At 39.7% G+C, this 6,276-nt stretch overlaps 1 long non-coding RNA gene across 1 annotated transcript in view; it reads left to right on the plus strand.

Annotated features, from left to right (window-relative positions):
* The window catches only part of LOC116672490 (uncharacterized), an 18,876-nt gene that overhangs the window by 4,299 nt on the left and 8,301 nt on the right, over window positions 1-6,276 (plus strand). The window lies entirely within an intron of this gene.

A 6,276-nucleotide genomic window follows, 5' to 3' on the forward strand; every position in this document is an offset into this window, starting at 1 on the left:
GAGATAACAAATAGGGAGGTGTCTTGCCCAGGATCGTCTTGTATATAAGATATTGATCAAGAAACACTCTCTGCAACATACATTTAGAAACATGCATGAGGGAGAATGTCCAGCCAAAGGATCACACTGATGGAAATACTAAACTCATGTTATTTAGAAGAAATGGAGGAAACAACAACAGTAGGCAGAAATGAAACTTATCAAAAAAGTTTGTATTCAGCATTTATCTCACATTTTCATTAAATGTCAATGGTGATAGAATGATGAACATTGTAAATTGATTGGAAATCAACCCTTACCTCATCACCAAGACTTCATATGTTACTGTAGGAGGTTGCAAGTTTTAATATAAAACATAAAATGGTAAAGTGTAATTTAAAAAAATAACCATAATTGCTAATGAAATGCCATTATGTCCTTTTCATTAAATCCTCAAGCCCTCAATAGTAATTCAAAAGCTGGGCATGAACCAGGTTTCATTGCTTTGTTGTGGTTAGTGCCCGTGTCCAGGCCCCCCTCAGTGAAATATAATCCAAGTCACCTCTGTCTGAGTGACTATTTTCCATTTGTTTGGGTTAGTTCTGCTGTTACACTCTGATATCGACATGAAAACAAAGTAGGCTTATTCAGATGAAGAGACCTATAAAGACAAAAATAAGTCGATACACCTGGCCACAAATATTTCCATGTCTCTTTCTGTTTAACTGTTGTGCATGGTACAACACTATTACCTATTTTTGCCATTCTCGTCAGGAAAAGGGAAATGAACTGGTTCAAAGACATCCTCTCCATCCCTCAACACACCAGGGTAATACACCTTGCTCAACAAAAGCACTGATGAATACAAATCCTGAAGGGCTCTCTATAAAATTACATATCCTGACCGCAGCACCTTTCATACACAATGTGTACTGCTTTTGCTTTGTGCATTTGTAGTATTATCTCTACAAGAGACGAACGAAGCAAATTAATCCTCTCTCAACATTTACCAAACATTGTTTATCGTCTTCATTGAAGAAGGCAGAAATCTTCAAAGCCTGCAGTTGATATCAGAGCAGTGGCACAGCCTGAGTGCATATCTGGCCAGACAGCCGTTTCTCTCAGCATCTGCAACTAGGCACTATTGATCGTTGTGCTCGAGGGAGTCAAACCTGCAACAAATAGAAAATCTTCTAAAGGCTCATCTGAGCTACTCTAAATAATGTTGCTGTCTTCATCATGGCTGCTTACAGCAGGGTCCTTCGGGTAGGCTGGAATCAATCGGGCGCTGTGGAGGTCTGCTTATTATCTGCCAATAGAGTTATTTCCGGTGCAGTAGAATACAATGAAGTAATTTGATATCCAGGGGGAAGATGGGTGTAAATGAAACACAATTTGGGATAAAACATAATGCTCAACCAAATCAGAAGGAAGTTAAGACTTTGATGTCTGCAAGCTGTTGGCACCATGCAATGTGGAACATTTCCTGTGTGAATCACAGCATTTGAACAGAATAAGAAGCAGCAACAGCACTCTGAGTTAGCCAATGTCACTATGTGTATGTCAGCGCAGTTGAAAATGTTTTTGTAAATAAATAGAGATGTCTTTTCACATCAAGTACAGCTTTGGCCCTAAATTCAAGTTAGCCCCCCCCCCAACCACCCCGCCCCCTCTTCCCGTCTTCTTAGTCCACTAGTCCTGCTGAATGTTTGGCGAGGGCGCATGGAAGGGTGACATCTAGGTCAGGATGAGTGACTAAGACCTATCGCAGGAACACATGGGAGTTTTGGAGTAGGAGGTGGAAAATCCTCTCTGAACACGCAGGCACAATCACACACAGACACGCATCGCCATTTTCTGTCTTTTTCTGAAAATTAGGCATGAATGTTCTGTGACTAAGGATGCGACAGAGCGAGGGCACATACTGTAATGTAGACGCTCTGCTCTGAACTTATTAGCTTCATATTGTACACAGATCTGAGGCTGCTGCAGAAGAAACAGAACTCCAAGTTATTTAATCTTTAGTTTTCTTGCAAAGACGACTGCTTTTCACTCAATTCAAAATCCCATGGCCTTCCATTATTGTCTGTGTTGACTTAATTTGTCAGTGAATCTCATCTTACTTTAAGAACAATATTTTGTCTGGCAGAAATTCATTTTCATTCAATATATCAGTTTTCTGTTCATCAGCTCTCATTCTCAGATTGATTATTCTATGACACTCTTCATTAAATCCCCATTAACCACCATTATGCCAGTCTATTTTTAATGCCAACAATAACACTCAACCAGAATGCAATCGGTAAAGAGCACAGGATACAAGCGCAGTGTGACAGTTACAGGATTGTTCATTGTTAGCTGACATTGTCTACGAGACACTGGAGTACGTCATTCACTAAAGGGACATAGTACGTCCTTCCCAGTCGATTGGCTTTACATGACAGAGGACATTTCTCTCACATTCCTACAGGGTTCTTTATCAACACTGTCAATAGGTGGAGGCGAACAAAGGAGGTCTCGCTAATGACAAAAGACGCGATTCATTTAGTTTAAGTGCAAAACATCCATCCTAAATATCCTCTCCCGCACCGAGGCTTTGATTAAGAGATTCAGTAAAATTGCTTTAAAAGGAGAATGTCAAGAGGAGAGATATAGGCCATTTCCCCAGTGCCTGCAATCCGTCTCTTTCTCATTCTCCCGGTGAATGATAGATTAGCAAAGGTGGATGGATGGTCTTTACATGAAGCAAAAAGAAAAGATTGGAAGTAGTTTCTTTCTGAAGTTGCCAAAGTTACTAATGATCGGATTAACCTACCTATTAGCTGCAAAACGGCCGCATGCACTGCCTATGAATAATTAAATCTAAAAACAGCCGTCATATCCAGGATATTGGCCATTATTTTAGCAAAGTGTGAAAACACTTTATGCTTTTAAGAGGTACTTGTTTTTCTCTTTTGTTTGTTTTCCTGTTCCATTTAAATCACTAGAAAAACTAGAATAAGAATGAATTTCTCTCAGAGTGACATTATGGTCATGGACCTGAATGTTGGAGCTTTCTTTTTTCTTTCTTTCATTATCACAGGCACTATATTTGGGGTTTTATCTCCACAAGGCAATATGATTACTGACAACAATAAGAAAAATAGCAATTGCAATTTGTGGCTCAGAATGTCTTAAACATCCCCAGAATTGTTTACACTGCATCTTAAAGTAGCAAGACATTTTGTTTTTGCTTGTAACTTACTATGAAAAAATGTTTATTGTACAATGTAATGGCTATAGACTAATGACGCCATCAGCTTTTAGATTGGTTCTCTAGAAGCCTTGCCTTCACTATGCAATTCTTCACCGGGTACAAAATTAAACAAAACTATATTGAATAGGACCTGCTAGTTAACTCGGGCGTCCGTGAGTATACCAGGCAGACACACAGCTGACAACCTGCAGGCGGAGGTGCTGGAGACATGCTTGGACGTACACGCCACTGGCCACTGTAGACTTGTGGCAGTCCCGCAAGCCATTTCAGGAAAGTGGCTGCTTGTGTCCGACAAGGCACAAAACATCAACACGGGTACAAGCCTACAGCTGTCTGCGGATAGGGAGTGCGGAAAGTGTGTCAGAGCCTCCTGGACGGGTTAAAACTAAGACTCCTGCTTTGTCAACGGTTAATGATCGGTTAACATTTAATTTCATTGTTCTTACCCACATGTTTCATGTTGAATAAGACTTCCCATCTTATGTACTGTGGGTTGCTTGGCATTTATGTGCATGCATTTGCATGTTTTATAGGATGATTGAGTGCAATTAAGTCAGCTCCTGCAGTACGTAATTGTACTGCAAATGTACCAATATGTAATATGCATTTAACATATATTTTAGGAGAATAAGTAATTACATGGTGGGTGGCTCCCTTCCAGCATTTGGTTTTTCAATCACTGTGTTGAATATCCTTGTCTGTCCCGTTTCTCACCCCGAGCAGAGATTTTTAATTTGCGTTGTGTCCTGGCTTTGGTTCTCGTGCTGATTGACAATAAGCCAACAAAATTAAGATTTGGAGACTGTCTAAGGGATATTCAGGAAATGTACATGTAATTCAGAGGCGGGAATCCCCAACGATCAAGCATTATTGACTTTCTGAATGAATGTCTTGGTGTAAATGGCGGCAAGTCGCCCAGGGAAATGGGCTTGGTATCTATATTGACATTGTGATCAAAGAAGCGAAGATGACAAGGGGAGCAGCTAGAATTGTGGACAGTGGGGATGTTCAAAGCAAGCAGCTTTACAGCAGCAGGGGAATATTCAGCATTTTACAAAATATTGTCTACACACAAAATGTAAGCGAGCAAGATTTCCATTTTCTTTTACACAGGTTTAGTGGGCGACTTTTTGATTATTATTAAACGACCGTTACATTCAAGAGATTTCCTAATGAAACTCAAGTGGAGATAATGACCTCTTCTGAAGAGTCCATCATGATGTTTTAATACTGTGTCCTCCTTGGCTGCAAGCAACTGTGTGGAGGGGAGGGTTGGTGCGCGACTACGTAAGGCTCGTATCATGTGGACGTGCCGACAGTTTTGTTGTCATTTCTTAGAATTCCTCATGGGGGCAAAAGAAATTACGCACTATAGCTTTAAGTGGAGACTGTACATATTTCATTTGTTTCGTGATGATGTAAATTCTTTTTATGCAACTTCAAAACCATAAAGTGATCCTTTTAACAAATGTCGTCATGGCTCTGATGCATGCTCAGTACTTAAACTAATTGTTTCCCTGTGGTGAATAATGGCAAAGAACCATTTCCTGTACATGAAGACTGCCTTTGTGGTATTACTGAGCACACATGCGGGTTCAGGACTTAAGATGACAAATGATGCAGCATTGAGAAATTATTGATGTGTGATACTGACTTCAACACTTCAGAAGTCGCTACATGGATAAACTACAGTGCAGCACTCATGATTGTAAACAGGTTTTGATTTGCAGGGCATTGCTCTGGTTGGGGAAGTGACGATAACCAATTTCTCTGTCAGACTTCTTCATTGATGTTTCACATACACTGCTCCTCCTAAAATAATTGATTACTGCTGGCTACAATGTGCATGCACATTGTTTAGCAGTGCAAGTCTTTTATTTAGGTCAGTGTTGTGATTCCATTTCATGGTTGTATTATGGCGATTACATCCATAAATCTTGAAAAACCACCAATCATGGTCTGACGTCATCCAACTAATATCCTAAGCATCTTGCCAGCAGTATTATTCTGCAATGGCAGCAAATTAATTCTTACGGAAATTTATGAATTGAAAATTAAGATTTTTCATGGAGCCTTCCTGTTGGGCTATATTGCTTTGAAAGATTAATGTCTAAGTTTAAGATGCATCAATCTTTTACACAGCCGGACGGGGTTAAATTGTTCTGAAAGCCTAGGGCTCAAGATGAATATCAATGAGTGAAGCACAGGATTCTGATCTGAGCCTTTTTACATTCTCTTATATATTAGGCTTAAAGAGTATTACCATATTTTATCACGGCAATTGACAGATTTTTGCTAATGATGACAAACATGACAATCATGAAAATAATAAGGGGAGGGTTTTGTGATTATGTTCCTTAATAGATGCTTTAACAGAGTTGATAGAATTGCATATTATGACAATACCATATGGTGTAATTAATGCTCAAAATCATTTACAACAAACTTTTTATTTAGTTCTCAAAATCAAGATGTGACTGTGCAAAACTCTGATATTCGACAATTTTTTCACAGAGCCCACTGGCATCTCTATTAGCATCCTCTCAGCAGGCCTAGTTGAGGCCTGGCACTCACTGCCACTTCTTCTAGTGCCGGGAAAGAGATGCCAAGCCGACTTAATTACATCACAACTGGCTGCTGACGTCCTTAACTGCTATCCACTTCTTTTCTTTCATTTTCCACTCGAATTTATGCCTCCTCCTCACTCCAGCCATCAAAGCAGTTTTTTCAGTTTGTAAACTACACTAGACAATATTATTAATGTGAACATTAAATCAGTTGACTCGCTGTATTGTGAGAAGCTTACTGTTTTTGCTGATTCCACTGAGAATCAAGTCTGCATCTCTATGCAGCTTTAAGCTCATGGTGATGAGTTGTATGTTGGCATACGTCACAAACCACCCTCCTTCATCAGTTTACCAGTCATATTGACAGTGTGTTTCAGCAACAAAGAAGTGCTCTGACTCCATTATTTCAGAATCAGAAATCCTTTATTGATCCCCGAAGGGAAACTCTGTGTCACAGTAGCACCAGTAGTAAGA

This window comes from Etheostoma spectabile, chromosome 22 (assembly GCF_008692095.1).
Source record: "Etheostoma spectabile isolate EspeVRDwgs_2016 chromosome 22, UIUC_Espe_1.0, whole genome shotgun sequence".
NCBI lineage: Eukaryota > Metazoa > Chordata > Actinopteri > Perciformes > Percidae > Etheostoma > Etheostoma spectabile.